At 35.6% G+C, this 19976-nt stretch overlaps 1 pseudogene; it reads left to right on the plus strand.

The window, feature by feature from the left end:
• The first annotated feature begins 1200 nt into the window (after window positions 1-1200).
• LOC127546647 (granzyme H-like) lies at window positions 1201-19730 on the plus strand (annotated as a pseudogene).
• The last annotated feature ends 246 nt before the right edge of the window (window positions 19731-19976 follow it).

Here is a 19976-nt window from a genome sequence, read left to right on the forward strand (position 1 = left end):
AAGGGAGGGAAGGAGAGTAATTTGGGGGAAAAAAAAGTCTTAGAAAAATGGATGTTGAAAACTAACTTTACAAGTATTGGGAAAAAATAAACACTATTGAGAAAAAAGAAGAAATAGAAAAACTGGATAGATTTTTAAATGCTGTAATCTTAAGCTTTTTATCATCATCTAACTCATTTTTATATCAAATGAATGTATCTCTGTTTAAGTGCAGAAAAAGCCTGGATATGTATGTAAGAGAGAGAGAAAGAGCGAGAGCGAGAGCGAGAGCAAGAGAGAGAGAGAGAGAGAGAGAGAGAGAGAGAGAGAGAGAGAGAGAGAGAGAGAGAGTTTGTAATGATATGCTTGTTGGCAGCTATGGAACTCAGTTGAGAGAGTGCTGGGCCTGGATTTAGGCTCATCTTTTTGAGTTTTAATCTTACCTCAGATACTAGCTTGTATGACCCTGGGAAAGTAATTTAAGCCTGTGTGCCTTCTTTTCTTCCTCTTCAAGAAATGACCTAGACAAGAAAATGGCAATGCATTCCAGTATCTTTGCCAAGAAAATCCCAAATGGTATCATGAAGAGTCAACATGACTGAAAAGACTGAACAACAATTTGAAAGTAGATCTGGGGCTTGATAAAATTTAATTTCCTTGGGGGCAGGGACTGTTTAATTTTTAATCTTTGTAACCCTTGGTGTCTAGCCCAATGCTTTTAGGGAACATAGGCTAATAAATATTTAATAAATACATTTTTAAATGGTAATGTGTAGGGTGGATAGAGTAAGGACTTGGAGAGAATGAGAACAGTAGCAAAGTTACAGGTGGAAGAGTTACTTACTCTTGGTTAAAAAAAAAAGAGGGTTGTGATTATGGATGACATTAAAGGGCTGAGAAAACTATTAGATATAAATTATTTACTATGCTACATGTTGTCAGTCCATTTATCTGAGTAAAACAAAGCCTTCTGCTGCAAGGGGTTACTAATTCTGGGCTCTGTCATGCTTCCCTCTGCCATTGCCCTATATCCTGTATTAGTAGTGACTCATTCACGTTGTGGTTTAAATCTTGGTTCTTCAATCATTTCTGCATCATTTAAATGGTTTTGTGACTGAGCATTGGTGCCCAGCTTAGACATATATGAATTTAACTAGAAAGGCTGTGAAGTCACTTGATCACTTCCTTCCTTTCTTCTCTTTGTAGAGAATATAAATTCCGGGAACGTGAAGATAAAAAAAGCTTTTGCTTTGGAGATCCCCTCTGACAAGATGCATTTCCTGTTTCCCCTCTTAGTGATTTTACTTTAATCTCCTGGTGCCTGAGCTGGTGAGTTCTCCTACTTCCCACTCTAAAAAATTTGATTTTGACCACAAAAGACCCATGTCCTTGCTATGCTAAGTATCTAATGCTTACAGACTTACTATAGATGTTTGCCCTCAAAACTGTTTGCTGATGAGTATTGGTTAAGGACCATTGCCAGGATTATGCTGAATTCACCTCATAAAAAGGTAAAGAATATTGGGAGAGCATTTTCCAAAGGTCTTTGAATCTTTGTCTGCCTCCTGCATGGGGAGGGAACATAATACTCACATCAACCAGGGGACTTTGGAGTCCAGGATCTCAATCATTTGGTTTCTCCTATAGAACTTGGCATTCTACCTCCCTTCCCTTTTATAAACTTTCTTCAAATCCTAGATCATTTGTCAATCTTGCTCCACTTTCCTGGAGAATGTCAGAATATGACAGTAGAGCTTACTCTAAGACTTAAAATGGAATTTCTTCTGTAGGTGAGATCACTGGGGGCCAGGAGGCCCATTCCTGGCCATTCATGGCATTTATGAATTTCAGCAAGGAAAATAGAAAAAGAGAGAGATATAGTGTTTTCCTGGTTTGACAGGATTTTTTTGCTTACAGCAGCTCACTGCGGGGGAAAGTAAGCCATCAAATCAGAGCCCATACTCTTTGCCTTTGACAGCTTTTCAGACTTTAAATGGGGACAGCAGGATGTCCTGGAGACATCCTACAAAGTATATGCTTCTTGACTCTACACTCCCATCCCTTTACAAAGAAGGAACCTCATGAGCTCGCTAGAAATTGATCTAGCAACTTCTTCACATCCTATTGCCCTGATACAGGGCATAAATATGTGGAGTCAGCTCTTTATGGAGGCTGAATATATGGTCCATTATGTGCAATGAGACAGAATGAGATTCTACAGTTGAAGAAATTTTTCTTACTTGGGGTAGCAAAGATGAAACAAGGAAAAGTAAGAAATAAGTATGTATATAGTACCCACTAACTTCTAGGAAGTATGCTAATTATATTATCTCCTTTGATCCTTTGATCTGTGTAAGGTAGATTATCCTGCTACTATCTCTATTTTACAGTTTTGAAAATGAAGCTAAGTCACTTGTGCAGGGTTACACAGCTAGTAAATGTGTTTTTCTTACTTTTCTTACTAGAGTTTTCCTTATTCAATGTCCAGCACTCTGTCTACTATAGGACAAGCTTCTTACCTGATGAGCCTTCCATTGAGCATGATATTCTCATTAGGTACACTTCTTTGCATTTGTATTTCACCTTTTGATTGAAAATATGTGGTCTAGATCTAGGCTCAATGCCAGAAAGTTGGTTGCTGAAAAAGGAGACAATAGGAACAAGGAGGACTCTGTCTGGTAAAGCAGTTCTGGATTTGCCTCTAGCTCTTTTCTGTAAGGCATCTAGTCTTGTAATGTAACAGTCAAAATTTGACAACTTCCAAACTTTTTTAGGGCCTCCATGACCCTGAAAATCACTGAGTCTCCAAAGCTGGATTGAAGGGGAGCAGTTCATACAAGAAAGGATATTTAGAAATGCAACTTCAGTTCTTTCCTCTCTGGACCTGTTTTACTTCAGTGGTGGCAGTTGCTAGGTCTCTTTTGCTCTGTTTGAATCTAGGGGCTCAGGGGTCAGGGAATCATAGATCACCTCCATAGAACTGGAAGAGACTTTAGAGGCTAGCTAGTCCAACCTCTTCCTTTAATAGATTAAGAACCTGATGCCAAGAGAAGTTTATTGACTTGACCAAAGTCAGGAAGTTGTAGAATTGGAATGCTTCCTTTGAGTGCAAATATGACTTTTTCCACATCATTAGGCTGCCTGTCTCTCTCAGAACTCTACAGGAATTTCATACCTGTGACTTTCCTAATATTCTCTGTAGTTCCATAAGCCTCATTCTGGAAGCACATAACATCAAGAAGTTGGAAAGAGCCAGCAGAGAATTCCTGTGCTAAGAGCTATTTGCTATCGAGGATATAACAATCAGACCTTCAGAAATGATATGTTCCTTCAGATACTAGTCCCTCTAGCATATACTTACTTCGACTCACCAGAAAGGAAACCTTCTCTGATTCTATTTTCTACCTTTCTATCTTCTTATACTTGCTTTATTTTTTAATTCAGCAGCCATGAAGGCTGTGGTTCTAGTGGATTACTAGCACTGGGTGTTTGGGAGATGGGAAGCTCTGTGTGTGCTCTCTTGGGGAGGGGTTGACAAGAGCTGGAATCTCTTTCTGTGGCTTTTAATCCAATCTGCTATCTGCTTCCATTTTATGGGAGAGTTCACCCCATTCACATTTAGAGTTAAAACTATGAATTCTATATTTCCTGCCATCTTATTTGGCAAATTATACTTTTCTCTTTCCTTTCTCCCCTTTCCTCATCCCCAGTATTTTACTTATGAGCACCACTTGCCTCAAGCAGCCCTTCCCAGTTAGAATCCCTTCCCCTTTCTTATAGCTCTCCCCTACTATTTTTATTTTCTTCTTCTATTTAGTCTACCTTTCCCTTTTCTCCTTTCTCCTCCCAGTTTTCTATAAGATAAGTTTCTCTGTGAAAACAAATATGTCTAATATTCTCTCATTGAGCCAAATCTGATGAGAGTAAGATTCACACAATGTTCATCACCTTCCCTTCTTTCCCTCAATTATAACAGGCTTTCTTTGCCTCTTCATGAGGTGTAATTTCCCTCATTTTCCCTCCACTTTTCTCTTTTTCTGGTATAATCTCCTTTCCACCTCTAGTTTCTTCTTTATACTCTCTATGTATACCCAAAACTGAAATACAGTTCTCAAGAGTTCTTTCCTTTTTACCTTTTAATGCTTTCTTGAGTTCTATATTTGGAGGTCAAATTTTTTGTTCAGCTTTGACTTTTTCATCAGAAATGAATGGAATTTACCTGTATCATTGAATGTCCATCTTCTTCCCTGAAAGAAAATGCTCAGTTTAGCAGGTAGTTTATTATTGGCTGCATTCCAAGTTCCTTTACATTTCGAAATATCAGATTCTAGGACTTTTCAATCCTTTAAGGTAGAATCTGCTAGATCTTGGGTAATCCTTATTGTGATTCCTCAGTATTTGAAATTTTTTTTTTTCTGGCTGCTTGTAATATTTTTTTCCTTGGTCCAATAGTTCTGAAATTTAGCCATGATATTTCTTGACATTTTCATTTTGGAGTCTCTTTCAGGAGGTGTTTGGTGAATCTTTCAATGGCTATTTTTACCTTCTGATTCTATGAGGTCAGTGCTCTCTGATGATTTCCTGAAAATAGTGTCTAGGCTCTTTTTTTCATCATGGGAAGTCCAATAATTCTTAGACTGTCTCTCCTAGATCCATTTTTCACATCAGTTGTTTTCCCAAGTAGGTATTTTACATTTTTTCTATGTTTTGTTTTTGCTTGACTGGTTCTTATTGTCTCATCATATCATTCATTTACATTTGTTCAGTTCTGATTTCTAGTGAATTATTTTCTTCATTTTTTATTTCTTTTTGTATTTGTCCAATTGAATTTTTAAATGAGTTGTTTTGTTCCATGAATTTTTTTTCTATTTCACAAATTTTGTTTTTTAAGGATTTTCCCTTTCCATTTTATAAATTATGTTTTTCAGGGAGTTGTTTTCTTTTCCCATTTTGCCAACTCTGTTTTTAAGTAATTATATGCTTCTATTTCATTAAGTCTATTTTGTAGTGAATTTTCTTCAGATAATTTCTGTGTTTTCTTTTCCAAACCCTCTTGTAAAGTTCTCATTTCCTTTTCCCATTTTTCTTCCAGCTTTCTTTTAAGATCTTTTATAATTTCTTCTAGGAGAGCCTTGTGTGATGAGAATCAATTCATAACACCCTTTGGTGCTTCATCTGAAGATGATCTGCTTTTAATTTTCTCAGGATTTGAAATCTGTTCTTTTCTTTCACCATAAAAACTATCTATGGTCAGAATTCTTTTTGCTTTTTTACTCATTAAAAAAAAAAAAGTTGAGATGTGGTTTTAGGGCAAAAGAGACTATCCAAGCTTCCTTTACAAGCAGCAATAGCTGTGCTGGGTTCAGTGCTGACTCTCTCCTGGTGCTAGATAGGTGTGGCTAGGTTCTGTGAGACTCTAGTGTTCCAGGGTTCACTCTTTACTTTTTATGTTTGTGTTGGATGTTTTCTAACTTCTCTGCTGATCTACTGGCTTGCATCCAGGGCAGTGTCCAACATTGCTGTTGATTCCTGTAGATTTCTCCCCATAGATTTTCTGGCACATGGAGCCCCTCCTGCCCTGGGTCTGCAGTGACACACTGGCATCTGTGCTTGGTCTGCTTGCACTTGACCTGCCTCCCTCTGTGCCTAATTAAAACAGACCTTTTCTGGTGATCTTCAAAATTATCTTTGTTAAAGGAAAGTTAAAGGAAAAGGAAAAGAAAGGAAGAATGGAAATGAGCATCTATTAAGCACTTACTTTGTGCCAGGCAGGCATTATACTGGGCACTTTAGATAAATTATTTCATTTGATCCTTTCAGTAATGCTCAGAAGCAATTGTCATTAATATATAATTGTCATTATTATATATTTAAAGGATGAGGAAACTCGGGCAGACAGAGGTTAAGGGATTTGCTCAGAATTATCCAACTAGTAAGTACCTGAAGCTAGATTGAAATCCAGACTTCCCAACTCCAGTCTAAGAACTCTATCTATTGTACCTTCAGACTGCTTCTATCAGATACTTCCAATGATTCCCCCTACTTATTTTTTACTGACTTAAAAACATTGCAGTCATTTCCTACTATATTAGCTGGCTTCCAAATTCTCTCTAGGACAAAGGAAAGAAATGTATCTAAAAATGACTGAAAATTTATGTTGTTCTGTATGTATCTTTTACCCCTTTGTCATGTGCAAAGAAGTGTTATACATTCTATTCTACAGGACCAAACAGAAAAGAACTTTGACCATAGAAAGTAACTATGGGATAAGGAAGACCAAAACACCAATTCAGATGAGGAAAAAATGTTCACAGAGGAAATCTCAAAGAGTGGTGTGAATAGGTCTTAAGCCCGAAGACCCTTCTTAGAAGTATACATAAAAGACTTTAAAAGGCAAATGAGGGATATAGAAGAAATTATGAGAAAAGAAATGAGAAGTATGCAAGAGAGAGTCAATAGCTTGGAAAAGCAAGTCAGTTCCTTAAAAAAAAAATACAATTGGCCAAATGAAAAAAAAAATCAATTGAAGAAAACACCTTAAAAAGTAGAATTAATCAAACAGAAAAAATACAATAGAAAACTAAAGAAAATCACACATTAAAAGCTAGAATGTGGCAAATGGATGCAAATGACTATGAGATATCAAGAATTAGTCAAACTAAAAAGAATTTTAAAAAGGAAGAATATGTAAAATACCTAATTGGAAAATAGATCCAGGATAGACACTTTAAAAAAATTGTTGGTCTATCTGAAGGCCATGACTAAAAAAAGAGAGAGAGAGAGAGAGAGAGAGAGAGAGAGAGAGAGAGAGAGAGCGAGCCTAGATAACATTCTTCAAGAGATTAGCAAAGAAAATTGACCTGATTCACTAGCCCCAGAGGAAGAAATAGTCATTGAAAGAATCCATTGATCACTTTCAAAAAGAGATCCTACAAGGAAATCCCAAAGGAAGATTGTTGCAAAACTCCAGAACTATCTCAAGAAAATAATAATGCAACTACCAGACAAAAGCAATTCAAGTATCAAGGAGCAACAGTCAGGATTACTCAGGACCTGAACACATCTATAATAAAGTATTAGAGGGTCTGGAATATCATATTCTAAAAGGCAAAGAACTGGGATTGCAACCAAAAATTAATTACCTAGCAAGGCTGACCATCATTATTCTAAGAAGGATATGGATCTTCTATGAAGTAAGAGATTTTCAATTATTTCTATTGAAAAAATATCAGAATTAGGGCAGCTAGGTGGCACAGTCAATAGAGCACCAGACTTGAAATCAGAAGGCCCTGAATCCAAATCTGGTTTCAGACACTTAATGCTTCCTAGCTGTGTGACCCTGGGCAAGTCACTTAACCCCAATTGTCTCAGCAAAAAAAAAAAAAAAAAAAAAAAGAAAGAAAGAAAGAAAGAAAGAAGAAAATCAGAATTAACAAGAAAATTAGGTCTTCAAACGCAGAACTCAAGAAAAACATTTGAAAGGTAAAAAGAGGGGAAATACATATTAGTTAAACATTAAACTGTTTACATCCTTAGATTGGAAAATGATATTTGTAATTTTGAGAACTGTATCTGTTTTTGGGACAGTTAGAGGGGGCATACATTGACAGAGGGAGTGGTTATGAATGGACTCTGATGTGATGATATCAAGGAAAAAGACATTAAGGGATGGAGAAAGTCTAGACTAAAAGAAGAAAAAAGGGAATGTATAATGGGACAAATTAGATCAGATGAAGAGGCCCAAAAGACCTATTACAATTTAGGAAAGAAGGAAGGGGGACAGGCATTATCTGAAACTTCATCTCATCAATTTGGGCTCTAATAGGGAACAACTTAATTATTCACTTGGGTATAGAAATTCATTTAACCCTATAAGAAAGGAGGAGGAAAAAGAGGAAAGAAAAGGGAGAAACAGGATAGAAGAGTGGAAACACTACAAAAAACAGGTAAGAGAAGGGAAAAGGGGTGATCCAAACAAAGAAAAGGTAGAGGCTGGGGATGGTTAAAACAAAAAACTACTAAGGAGGCGAAGGGTGAAAAGAGAGAATAAAAGTATATATAGATGGAGGGAAATATAGAGTTGATAATCATAACTATGAATGTGAATGAGATGAACTCTCCCAGAAAACAGAAGTGAATAATAGAGTGGCAGAGTAGCAAAATCCTATAATAAGTTGTTTATTAAAAAACTTACATTTGACACAGAGAGATCTACATGTTGAGAGCAATGGACAATAAAGATCCCTGGAAAAAGTATAAGACCCTTTTGTCCTTGGAGAATTCTGCTCGGCTTCTTTATCCCCCTGGCAGGCAGCAGGCCTTCTGAGAAGTCAAGAAATGTGTCTAACCTTGCTGATGACTTCTACTAAGAATCTTTGGAGGAAGGCATGATTACTGACTTCTAAGAAACTTGCCTGGATGAAATCTGTCAGACATCCTATTATCTGTTATCTGCTATCTGAATACTTTTATGTATGATATATTGACAATTGTTAGAATACTGATGTAGTAGTAATGTAACTGAATTCTTAGGCATTTGTAATGGATCACATAAACTTTAGCTGTATAAGGACTGATGACTTGAATAAATCAGACTCCTGTTTTCACCACTTCTGCTGAGTCTTGCCTCTTCACTCCCTTGCCCATGAATCAGGGTATGGGGCTGGCTCTCCCAGGAGCAGATCTGTATATATGCAGAGTAAAGATAAAAGGCTGGAGCAGACTTTACTATGGCTCATCTGACACAAGAAAAGGAGTAGCCATTCTGATCTCAGATAAAGCAAAAGAGAAATTAGATCCAATTAAAAAAGATAAGGAAGAAAAGTACTTCTTGGAAAAAGGCACCATAAACAATGAAATAATTACTATACTAAATGTATATAACCAAATTCCTAAAAAAGGTATTAAATAAGCTACAGGAAGAAATAAACAGCAAAACTAAATTAGTGTGAGACCTCAAACTTCCCCTCTCAGAATCAAACAACTCTAACCACAAAATAAACAGGAAAGAAACTAGAGAGGTTAATAGAGTCCTAGAAAATATAGATATGGCAGCCTCTGGTGAAAAAATGAACAGTGACAAAAAGAAATGCATCTTTTTTCTCAGCAGTATGTGGCATTTACAAACAATTGACCAAGTATTAGGGGATAGAAACCTCACAAGCAAATGTAGAAAGGCAGAAACAGTAAATGCTTCCTTTTCAGACCAAGATGCAATAAAAATTTTATTCAATAAAGGGCCAGGGAAAGATAGACTAAAAAAAACTGGAAATTAAATAATCTAATTCTAAATAATGAGGTCAAACATTACAGAAACAATCAAAAATTTCATCCAAGAGAATGACAGTAATAAGATAACATACCAAAATCTATGACTGGGATGCAGTCAAAACAATTCTTAGGGGAAATTTTATATCTCAAAATAGTTACATGAATAAAATAGAGAATAGACTTGGGCATGCAACTAAAAAAGGTAGAAAAAGAGCAAATAAAAAAGCCCAATTAAATACCAAATTAGAAACTTTGAAACACAAAGGAAAGATTAATAGAAAAATATTAAACATAAATAAAACTAAGAGTTGGTTTTATGAAAAAAAATCAACAAAATAGATAAACTTTTGGTTAATTTGATTAGAAAAAGTAAAGAAAAAACCAAACTATACCAGCATCAAAAATGAAAAGGGTAAACATAACACCAATGAAAAAGAAATTAAAGCAATAATTAGGAACTATTTTTGTTTAACTGTATGGCAGCAAATCTGACAATCTAACTGAAAAGGATAAATATCTACAAAAATATAAATTGTCCAGATAAATAGAAGAGAAAATACATTTCTTAAATAATACCATTTTAGAAAAAGAAATTGAACAAGTTATCAATGAACTCCCTAAAAAAAAAAGTCCTTAGGGTCTAATGAATTTACAAGTGAATTCTACCAGACATTTAAAGAACAATTAATCCTAATACTATGTAAACTATTTGGAAATATGAGTGAAGAAGGAGTCCTGCCAAATTCCTTCTATGACACAAATATAGTACTGATGCCTAAACCAGGAAGAGCCAAAAAAAAAAAAAATTACAGAAAATTTTCCTAATGAATGTTGATGCAAAAAATTTAAATAAAATATTAGCAAGAAGATCAAAGCAACATATCAACAGGATAATGCACTATGACCAAGTAGAATTTAGATCAGAAATCCATGGCTGGTTAAATATCAGGAAAACTATTGCTATAATTGACCACATTATAACAACACCAAGAGAAATCATATGGTAATCCCAATAGATGAAGAAAAAGCTTTTGTCAAAATATGGCACTCATTACTATTAAAAATACTAGAGAACATAGAGAACAAAGGGAGTTTTCCTTAAAATATTAAGCAGTATCTACCTAAAATCAACAGCAAACTTCATTTGTAATGGAGAGAACTTGTATGCATTTCCAATAAATCAGGGGTGGAACAAGGATTCCCGTTATTAGCACTATTATTCAACATTATACTAGAAATATTGGTTTTAGCAATAAGAAAAAGAAACTAAAGGAATTAGAATAGGCAATGAAGAAATGAAATCATCACTCTTTGCAGGTGATAGGATGATATACTTAGAAAATCCTAGAAAATCATCCACAAATCTACTCAAAACATCTCTAGAAAAGTTATAGGATATAAAATAAACTCACACAAATCATCAGCATTTCTATATATTACTGACAAAGCCCATCAGCAAGAGATAGAGAGAAATTTCATTCAAAATTATTGTAGACAAAAAAAAATTTGGGTGTCTGTTAGAATTCTTAGAAGGTGCTAAGTCAGTTATCTAATTTAGCATGGTACTTAACAGTTCCCTACCTCACTAATGTATTTAGTACTCATTGGAGTTCTACAAGATTCACAAGTCAGGAGTCCAGGAGATTCACAAGCCAGAGAGAAGTCCCAGAGATTCACAAGTCAGGAAAGACAAGCCCACTAACCCACAAGCCCACTCTCAGAGGCAGAATCAGATTCATTCAATATATATTACCTTTGTGCTGGCTGGAGGCTTTGGAGTCAGAGTTGAGCTAGAGGCACAAGCTGGAAGGGCTAAAGGACTAGCAATAAGAGCTCTCGGAACTAAGGAGAGAGATAGACTAGTTTGGAAGACACAATAAAGCATTGGACTTTAACAGCTGACTATATCTGAGGTGATTATTACTCTGAACTGAAAGGAATGCTGCCTCCAGAAGCTCCCCAAGAAACCTGCTCCCAGAGAACTATTATATTTTTAGAGAAGAGAACATTGCAGGTATCTACTTGCCAAGCAAATCCAAGAATGATATGAAGGCAATTACAAAATGTTTGTCACACAAATTGAGTCAAATCTAAACAACTGGAAAGATGTCAAGTGCTCTTGGGTAGGCTGAGCTAATATAATAAAAATAACAATTCTTTCTAAATTGATCTACTTGTTGCATGCCATACCAATCAAACTGCCAAAAACAAACAGACAAACAAACAAACAAAAAAATCTAGAACTAGAAAAATAATTGAAGTACAAAAAACGATAACAAAATTCATCTGGAAAAACAAAAGGTCAAGAATATGAAAAGAATTAATTTTAAAAATGCAAAAGATGGTGGCCTAGCAGGACCAGACCGAAAAGTATTTTACAAAACAGCAGTCATCAAAACCATTTGGTAGTGACTAAGAAATAGAGTAGAGGATCAGTGGAATTGATTGGATACATACTACACAATAATCAAGGCTTAGAGTAATCTAATATTTGATAAACCCCTAAACTCCAGCTTCTGGAATAAGAACTCACTATTTAACAAAATTTCTTAGAAAACTAGAAATTAACTTGGTCAGAAACTTGGTATGTACCTACATCTCACAACTCATACCAAAACAAAGTCAAAACGGGTACATGATTTGGGCATAAAAGATCATACCATAAACAAATTAGGAGAATAAGGAAATTTACCTATGACATCTTTGTAGAAGGGAGGAACTTACGACCAAAAAATAACTAGAGAACATTATGAAATATAAAATGGACAACTTTAATTATATTAAATTAAGAACTTTTTGCACAAATAAAACAACCAGTAAGAAGAGTAAAACAGAAGAACAAAGCTGAGAAAAAATCTTTATAGCCAGTGTTTCTGATAAGATCTCATTTCTAAAATATATAAAGAACTGTGTCAAATTTATAAAAATACAAGTCATTCCCCAATTATAAATCGTCAAAGAATAGGAACAGACAGATATGAACAGATCCCTTCTTAGAATAATATTTTCAAATGAAATAAACAATCTGTATTAGATTACTAAAAAAAGTGATTGTTTTGAAATAATTATCAATTGGTATCAACATTTTAAAAGTTCATGAACTTCAATTAAATGATGTTGAGTTATGAGGGAAAAAATCAGTGGTCCTTAAAAACCCAAAGTATTTAGAAGAAAAAAGGATCAAGTGAAATCATGTTTTTAAAGTACTTAACACACTGCTCTCTACAGTAGACCCATAATAACTTCTATATAAATTCTTACTCCCTTCTTTTACCCTCAAAAGAATTAAAAGATCAGGAAGGAAAGTGCAACCATTTGGAGACAAGAGTATGTCCAACATACCCACATTACAAAACTTAGTCTAAGTTGACTCATCACAGACTAATAAAAACTGACATCTCAAAAACCACCTGTATGTCTTTCAGTCTTTCCCACTCCATCTTTCCACAAATTTCTAGCTGGCCATTTATCCTTCTTACTGAAGTTTTCTTCCCTGCTTCCCAAGATCTGAATATAGCTCAAGTTTGAGGACTCCTCATTTTCTTTAGCATTGTCTGAGAGGTAGAACATCAGGATTTGAGTTACTTTGACTACACCTGGAAACGCTTCTGATAATGAAATACATATCTATAGTTAGGATCTCTGCCTTTGCTCAATATGGGTTTTTCTTGATTTTTTAAAAAAGAGAATAATAATAATACCTTGCAGAAAATAAAATAAAAAATAAAATTTTTCTACATAAATTATTTTATTTGACTCAAACAACTACTTTGTGAGAGAAGGCCTTTTTGGCTCTAAGACTGCCATGCTATCCACAGAACTCTCATTCTCTGTACTATGCACATGAGAAAATTGAGGCTAGAAGAGATCTAATCTTCCATTTGTAAAGCAAATTCAGCTGTATTGTTTTATCCAACCCCGATACTAGGCCTTTAAAGGGGATAAAAAGAATTCAAACACTTCAATCAGCCTTCCATTCTCTTCCCATTACCATGAAAATTTTCTTTTTCATCTCTGGAGAAAACTTTAGGAGAAAAATGAGAACCTTGAGCTCCTGCCTGCTCTGCTGTTCTATAATATTAGTACATTAGCAAGTAACAAGGACCAGATGATGGAGTATGGAATCATTCTCTGTGGGAAAGGAAAGGAAGATCATTTTCACTTCCACCAAAGTAGTTCACCAGAATGAGTCTCTTATCTAGAAAGGGAGTTTGAATGCTTTGAATCACAGCAAGACAAGTTCTAAGATAACATGACATAGGGCCAAAAGCACAGGACCTAGACTTCATTTCAAATTATGACTTTGTTACTCACCATTGCTGTTTGAGCAATCCTTTTAACATTTATGGGCCTCTTTTGAAAAAGAAAGGCTGTATGTCAAATTACTTGCTATCTTAGAGGAATGGGAAGTAAAAGAGGGATGAAGAAAAATTTGGAATAAAAGGCTAACAAAAATGAATCTTGAAAATTATCTTTATACGTATTTGGAAAAAAAACATATTAAGAGAAAAAAAAGAAATTGAAAGGCTGGATAGATTTTTAAATGCTATAATCTTAAACTTTTTATGGTCATGTAACTCATTTTTATACCAAATGAATGTGTGAATGCAGAAAATGGTGTGGACACTAATCTATGTATATATGTATGTGTTTGTGCATGTGTATGTTTGTGTACAATTAAAAAAATATACCAGAGAGTTTGTAATGGTTTATATATGCTTCTTTTTTCATAATTATTCATCTTTATTTTTTATTTATTTATCTTTTAGCAAAGATTTTCATCATGAGCACATCTTTTTATTTTTTATTTTTTAACTTTTTATTGACAGAGCCCATGACTAGGTAATTTTTTTTTTTTTACAACATTATCCCTTGCACTCACTTCTGTTCTGATTTTTCCCCTCCCTCCCTCCATCCCCTCCCCCAGATGGCAAGCAGTCCTTTACATGTTAAATAGGTTACAGTATATCTTAGATACAATATATGTGTGCAGAACCGAAGAGTTCTCTTGTTGCACAGGAAGAATTGGATTCAGAAGGTGTAAATAACCCGGGAAGAAAAACAAAAATGCAAGCAGTTTATATTCATTTCCCAATGTTCTTTCTTTGGGTGTAGCTGCTTCTGCCCATCTTTGATCAATTGAAACTGAATTAGCTCTCTTTATTGAAGAGATCCACTTCCATCAGAATACATCCTCAAACAGTATCATTGTTGAGGTATATAATGATCTCCTGGTTCTGCTCATTTCACTTAGCATCAGTTCATGTAAGTCTCTCTAAGCCTCTCTGTATTCATCCTGCTGGTCATTTCTTACAGAACAATAATATTCCATAACATTCATATACCACAATTTACCCACCATTCTCCAATTGATGGGCATCCATTCATTTTCCAGTTTCTGGCCACTACAAACAGGGCTGCCACAAACATTTTGGCACATACAGGTCCCTTTCCCTTCTTTAGTGTCTCTTTGGGGTATAAGCCCAGTAGAAACACTGCTGGATCAAAGGGTATGCACAGTTTGATAACTTTTTGAGCATAGCTCCAAATTGCTCTCCAGAATGGCTGGATGTGTTCACAATTCCACCAACAATGTATCAGTGTCCCTGTTTTCCCATATCCCCTCCAACATTCCACATTATCTTTCCCTGTCACTCTAGCCAATCTGACAGGTGTGTAGTGGCATCTCAGAGTTGTCTTAATTTGCATTTCTCTGATTAATAATGTTATGTATGCTTCTTGTCAGCTATAGGGTTCAATTGAGAGGGTGGGCAGGCCTGGATTTAGGCTCATCTTCTTGAATTCAAATTTGGTCTCAGACACTAGCTGTGCGATCCTGAGTAGGTCACTTAACCTGGTTTGCCTCAGTTTCCTCATCTGTGAAATGACCTAGAAAAGGAAATGACAAAGCTTTACAATATCTTTGCCAAGAAAACTCCAAATTATATCATGAAGCATCAGATATGACCAAAAAGACTGAACAAAAACAAATTGAAAGTAGAGCTTGGTTAATCAAATTTAAATTCCTTTGGGCAGGGACTGTTTAATTTTTAATCTTCATAACCTTTAGTGTCTAAGACAGTGGCAATAGGGTACATAACTCAATAAATAATTAAGAAACTTTTTTTTTTTTTTGTAAAAGGTAGTGAGAATGTAATCTTGGTAGAGTTATAAAATTATCCAACAATTCTGTTGCGCAATTTGAAATTGTATGCAAAGGGCTGTAAACCTGCCTATCCTTTGATCCATCCCTGTCATTCCTAGGTCTGTATCCTAAAGAGAAAATAAAAGAGGTTAGAGGACCCACATGTGCAAAAATATTTGTAGTAGTTCTGTTTGTGGAATTGGAAATTGAGTAGGTGCCCATGGGTAATGGCTGAATGAGTTATGGTATATGAATGTAATGGAATATTGTCATTCTATTAGAAATGATGAGTAACCTGATTTCAGGAAAGCTTAGAAAGACTTAAATGAAGTGATGCAGAAGAAAGTAAGCAAAATCAGGAGAACTAATTAGGAATAGCAAGCTTATATGTGATAGATTTGACTATCAATGAGACTATTGATTATTAATAAGAACATTAATGTGGTTATTCAAGACAGTTCCAATAGATTTGGGATGGAAAATGTCATTTACATCCAGAGAGAAAACTATGGAGACTTAATGTGGATCCAAGCATTGTATTTTTACCCTTTTTCATTTGTTTGTCTTTCTTTCTCATGTTTTTTTTTTCCCACAGGTAGTCTATTTTTTCTCACACAATATGAAAAATATGGGAATATCTCTAAAAATTTTACACATGTTTAACCAAAAAAAAAAAAAAAAGGAGTTCTAGCAGTAGAAAGCACAAATTTTAATTTTGAATGATTAGTGTTTGGAAATTTGTTTTTCTTTAAAATATATCTTGACTTTCACTTATCTGTTTTCTATATATAGCTATTTATCTAACAGTGCCAATTTATTAATTCTCACATTAGAAAATGGATAAGAAAAACAAAAGAAACTAAATTTATAATGGCTAGTTTTGCTCTCTGAGATCAAATTGTGGTAAACAATGAGAAAATTCACATTTTCATTTCTCTATATAATGTTCTTACACATTTTATTACTATATAGTATCTTGTCATTTTGCTATACATGTATAATGTAGTTATTAAAATATATTTTAAGTAATTAAAGAGAAAGTAAGAAGGTAGTGAGCATGATGGACAGAGTAGGGAGATGGAAAAAATGAAAATGGTAGTAAGACAAAGGTACAGGTGAAAGGGATATTCTTGGTAAGAAAGAGGACTGGGATTATTAATGACGTTTAAGACCTGAGAAACCTGGTAGGTATAAATTAAATACTGTATTAGATGCTATCAATTCACTAATCTGAGTAAAACACAGGGATTTTTTTTTGCATCAAGGGATTTCTAACCTTGGGACTCTTTCTTGTCTCCCTCTCCCAGGACCCTGCATCCTATTAACACTGATCAACAGTGACTTATTCAGGTTGTGATTGAAACCTTGTTTCTTCAATCATTTTTGTTTTCTCTAAGTCACAGAATTGCATCATTTAAATGTTTTTATGACTGAGCACTGGTATACATCTTTGACATATATGGACCTAATTAGGAGGGCTGTGAAGTCACTATAGTACCTCCTCTCCTTCTCTTTGTAGAGGTCACAAATTCTGGAGACTTGCTTTGGATATCCTCTCTGGCAAGATGAGTTCCTTATTTCCCCTCTTAATGATTTTGCTTCAATCTCCTGGTGAATTCTTTTATTTCCCATCCTAAATAGTTTGTCCAAAAATATCCCACTTCTTCCTCAGCAAAGTGCCTAATCCTTCCAGACCTACTATAGATGTTTGGCCTCCAAATTTCCCTGTTTAGTATTGGTCTTAGGCCATTCCTAGAGCCATGCTGAATTTATCTCAGAAAAAAAAATAGGGAATGTTGGGAGAGCATTTTCTAAAGATCTTTGACCCTTTGTCTGAAAAATTATTTTTTCTTTTTTTTTTTTTTAATCTTTGGGTGTTTGAAGTAGCATTGGTTTAGACAAATAATTGCTATTTAAAGCAAAAATATGGGGCTTGTGGAGGGAACAGAAATACTCAAATCAACCCAAAGACAGAGAAATGAAGGATCAATAGAATCTGACATTCTACCTTCCATCCCTTTTATAAGCCTTCTTCAAGCCCCAGATCATTTGTCAATTTTGTTCCAATTTACTGGAGAATGCCTGATTATGGGAATAGTCCCTCCTCTAAGACTCACAAAGGAATTTCTTCTATAGGTGAGATCATTGGGGGCCAGGAGGCAAAGCCCCAATCCTGGCCATAAATGGCATATCTGACTTCTATCAACAAAAATGAAGACATATAGTACTGTCTTGGTTCGAGAGGAATTTTTGCTTACAGCAGCTCATTGCTGGGGAAGGTGAACCATCAGATCAGGGCCCTACTCTTTGTCTTTGACAGACCTGCAGGCTTTGAATGAGGACAGTGGGATGCCTAGGAGAGATCCTACAAAGTATATGCTTCTTGACCCCAAACTCCCATTCCTTCACAAAGAGCCCTTCAGAGATTAACCTGGCAACTTCTCATCATCCTGTAGTTCTGACCTGAGGCACTTACAAATAGAGTCAGCTCTTTTTGGAAGATGAATAGGTAGTCCATTATATGGGTGTCTTAAAGCCTGGGGAGGATCCTACTGTTAAAGAAATCTTTTGCTCTGGAGATGTGGCAGAGGTGAAGGAAGAAAGGAAATAAGCTTTTTTTTTTTTTTTTTTTTTTTTAAGTGCTGTGTGCTATGAGGCTGCAGCTGCTCTTAACCTCATTTTATAACAATGTGTTCTCATGAGATAGTGTTCTCATGAAGCAGACTTATGCAGGGTCACATAGCTAATAAATATTGAAGGTCCAATTTGAACTAAAGTTTTCCTTTCTCCATGCTCTATCCACTGTTTCATATAGCGTCTGCCTGATTAACCTTCCATAGAGCATGATATTCTGCTTAGGTTCATCTATTTGCATTTGTATTTTAATTTTTGATTGAAAATTTGTGGTACAAAGGGGTAATGAATTAGACTCGATATTAGGGAATTTATTGAAAGTCACTAAAAGCAAACAAGACTCTGCTTGGTGAAAGCACATCCAAATCTGACCCTTTCCCTCCAGCTTTTCTCTGGGACCAGCATCTAGTTTTGTGATGTAACAGTCAAATTTTGACAACTTCCAAACTTTTCTTAGGCTCTCCATTATCCTGAAAATTGAGTCTCCAAAGCTTCTCAGAGGTACTTTTTTTTTTTTTTTTGCTCAGGCAATTGGGATTAAGTGATTTGCCTAGGGTCACACAGCTAGGAAGTGTTTAACAATCTGAAATCACATTTGAATTCAGATCTGCTGACTTCAGGGCTAGTGCTCTATCCACTGAACCAACTAGCTATTCCTCAGAAATACTTTTAAGGGGAAGAATATTCAATACTGCAACTTCAGTCCTTTCCTGCTGGACCTGGCTTACTTTGGTGGTGGCAGCTGCCTGGTCTCTTTTGCTCTGAGTCTGAGTGCTGGAGGTTTAAGGGTCATGGGATCAAAGATCATCTCTGTGGATGATCTGGAAGGATATCTAGTCCAACTAGTTATCTAGTTAGGGGCTATATAGTCCAACCTTTTCATTTGACAGATGAAGAACTTGATACCCAGAGATTACTGACTTAGGCAAAGTCAGGAAGTTGCAGAACTGGGATGAACATTAGCATCCTTTGCGTACAGATATCACTCTTTCCATACCACTAGACTGCCTTTCCTCTGAGAATTTTCCAGGAATTTCATATCTGTGATTTCTCTTATCTTCTTTGTAGTTCCATAAGTGTCACTGTGGAAGCATATCACCTCAAGAAGCCAGAAAAGACTCAGCAGAAGATTCCTGTGCTCAGAACTATTCCCCATCCAGAATACAAAAACTAGCCCTACAATAATGATATTTTGTATTAGCCCCTCTAGAACATATATACTCTGGATCACCAGAAAGGAAAGCCTCTCTGATCCCCTTTCTACTTTTCTATCTTCTCACACTTGCTTCATCTTTTTATTCAGTAGCCAAGAAGTTGTGGTTCTAGTGGGTTACTAGCACTGGGAGGTGGGGAGACTGGCTCTGTGGATGCTCTCTTGGGAAGGGGGCTGCTGAGACCTGGAATCCCCTTCCTCCCTGTGACAGCTGGAGAAGAAGGCCAAGCTGAACAGATTTATCTTACCCTGGAGGAAGGACTTCCAAGGCCTGGAAACAGATGCATTTTGGCAGGCTAGAGGAGTAACCTTGAGGAGAAATTATCAAACACACTGCAGGACGTAGAGTTAACAGTGAGAAAGGAGCATGAGTGCATGGACAAATACTACAAATATTACAATAGTTATACCCAGATGTGTGCTGGAGGTCCTAAAAAGAGAAAGAGTTCTTTTAAAGTACTTCAGTATCATTACTTGTTTGAAAACTAATATGAACACTTTTGGGAAAGCTCAGAATGTGAAGCAGAATGGGCTTTCCAAGAGAAATTTCCAAGGGAAATGATTCCCTCATATTCTAGTTTGCAAATGTAATTGGGAAGAGGATAGTGTAGCAGATGGAGTGCAGGACCTGGAATAAGAAGAATGCAATCTTAGACTATACTTAATATATGACACAAAGAAAGTCTCTTAATCTCAGAAAAAAAAAACTCAGTCTCAGATTAGAAAACATGACTA

Source organism: Antechinus flavipes, chromosome 2 (genome assembly GCF_016432865.1).
Source record: "Antechinus flavipes isolate AdamAnt ecotype Samford, QLD, Australia chromosome 2, AdamAnt_v2, whole genome shotgun sequence".
Classification (NCBI taxonomy): domain Eukaryota; kingdom Metazoa; phylum Chordata; class Mammalia; order Dasyuromorphia; family Dasyuridae; genus Antechinus; species Antechinus flavipes.